The sequence below is a fragment of the Gnatocerus cornutus genome, unplaced genomic scaffold (assembly GCF_029298725.1).
Source record: "Gnatocerus cornutus isolate USDA-ARS CGAHR unplaced genomic scaffold, icGnaCorn1.1 ctg00000356.1, whole genome shotgun sequence".
Classification (NCBI taxonomy): Eukaryota; Metazoa; Arthropoda; class Insecta; order Coleoptera; family Tenebrionidae; genus Gnatocerus; species Gnatocerus cornutus.
Window position 1 is genome coordinate 17,501 of NW_028275674.1, and position 2,553 is coordinate 20,053.

The following is a 2,553-nucleotide window of genomic DNA, read 5'->3' on the forward strand; positions in this document are numbered from 1 at the left end:
ACCGATCTCAGCTGAACGTTACAGTTCCGAAAACTTCTAAGCTCACTGATTTCACTCGAACGTTAAACTTCCGAAAACTTATAAATTCACAGACTTCCCTCCAACGTTACAGTTCCGAAAACTTCTAAGCTCACTGATTTCAATCTAACGTTACAATTCTAAAACTTTTGAGTTGACCAATTCCGAAAAGTCATAAATCCACAAATTTCATTCGAACGTTGCAATTACGAAAATTCAAAACTTGACGGAATAACAAGTTGAAAACAGCTACATTTTTCAGTAGATGAATTTCGATGGAAAGCCACAACTACAATTTTTTTTTTTAAATATGTAAATAAACCTAAAAACTTGTAATTTTTGACATTTCTGAAGTTCCAGACCTGACACATAGATGACGCCATTTTAGGGTCAGGTCAGGTCAAATTATGCTTAAAATTCAAGAAAAATACGTAAATTAACCCAGAATCTTGTAATTTTTGACATTTATGAAGTTCCAGACCTGTCATATAGATGGCACCATTTTTGAGTCAAAATAGGCGCCAAAATTCAAAAACAATATGTAAAATAAAGGAAAAAACAGTAATTTTTGACATTTATGAAGTTCCAGACCTGACACATAGATGGCGCCATTTTAGGGTCAGGTCAGGTCAAATTATGCTTAAAATTCAAGAAAAATACGTAAATTAACCCAGAATCTTGTAATTTTTGACATTTATGACGTTCCAGACCTGACACATAGATGGCGCCATTTTAGGGTCAGTTAGGTCAAATTATGCTTAAAATTCAAGAAAAATACGTAAATTAACCCAGAATCTTGTAATTTTTGACATTTATGAAGTTCCAGACCTGACACATAGATGGCGCCATTTTAGGGTCAGTTAGGTCAAATTATGCTTAAAATTCAAGAAAAATACGTAAATTAACACAGAATCTTGTAATTTTTGACATTTCTGAAGTTCCAGACCTGACACATAGATGACGCCATTTTAGGGTCAGGTCAGGTCAAATTATGCTTAAAATTCAAGAAAAATACGTAAATTAACACAGAATCTTGTAATTTTTGACATTTCTGAAGTTCCAGACCTGACACATAGATGACGCCATTTTAGGGTCAGGTCAGGTCAAATTATGCTTAAAATTCAAGAAAAATACGTAAATTAACCCAGAATCTTGTAATTTTTGACATTTCTGAAGTTCCAGACCTGTCATATAGATGGCGCCATTTTTGAGTCAAAATAGGCGCCAAAATTAAAAAACAATATGTAAAATAAAGGAAAAACAGTAATTTTTGACATTTATGAAGTTCCAGACCTGACACATAGATGGCGCCATTTTAGGGTCAGGTCAGGTCAAATTATGCTTAAAATTCAAGAAAAATACGTAAATGAACCCAGAATCTTGTAATTTTTGACATTTATGAAGTTCCAGACCTGACACATAGATGGCGCCATTTTAGGGTCAGTTAGGTCAAATTATGCTTAAAATTCAAGAAAAATACGTAAATTAACCCAGAATCTTGTAATTTTTGACATTTCTGAAGTTCCAGACCTGTCATATAGATGGCGCCATTTTTGAGTTAAAATAGGCGCCAAAATTCAAAAACAATATGTAAAATATAGGAAAAAACAGTAATTTTTGACATTTGTGAAGTTCCAGACCTGTCACATAGATGGCGCCATTTTTGAGTCAAAATAGGCGCCAAAATTCAAAAACAATATGTAAAATATAGGAAAAACAGTAATTTTTGACATTTATGAAGTTCCAGACCTGACACATAGATGGCGCCATTTTAGGGTCAGTTAGGTCAAATTATGCTTAAAATTCAAGAAAAATACGTAAATTAACCCAGAATCTTGTAATTTTTGACATTTGTGAAGTTCCAGACCTGTCATATAGATGGCGCCATTTTTGAGTCAAAATAGGCGCCAAAATTCAAAAACAATATGTAAAATAAAGGAAAAAACAGTAATTTTTGACATTTCTGAAGTTCCAGACCTGACACATAGATGGCGCCATTTTAGGGTCAGGTCAGGTCAAATTATGCTTAAAATTCAAGAAAAATACGTAAATTAACCCAGAATCTTCCCAGAATCTTGTAATTTTTGACATTTCTGAAGTTCCAGACCTGTCACATAGATGGCGCCATTTTTGAGTTAAAATAGGCGCCAAAATTCAAAAACAATATGTAAAATATAGGAAAAAACAGTAATTTTTGACATTTGTGAAGTTCCAGACCTGTCACATAGATGGCGCCATTTTTGAGTCAAAATAGGCGCCAAAATTCAAAAACAATATGTAAAATAAAGGAAAAACAGTAATTTTTGACATTTATGAAGTTCCAGACCTGACACATAGATGGCGCCATTTTAGGGTCAGTTAGGTCAAATTATGCTTAAAATTCAAGAAAAATACGTAAATTAACCCAGAATCTTGTAATTTTTGACATTTCTGAAGTTCCAGACCTGTCATATAGATGGCGCCATTTTTGAGTCAAAATAGGCGCCAAAATTCAAAAACAATATGTAAAATAAAGGAAAAAACAGTAATTTTTGA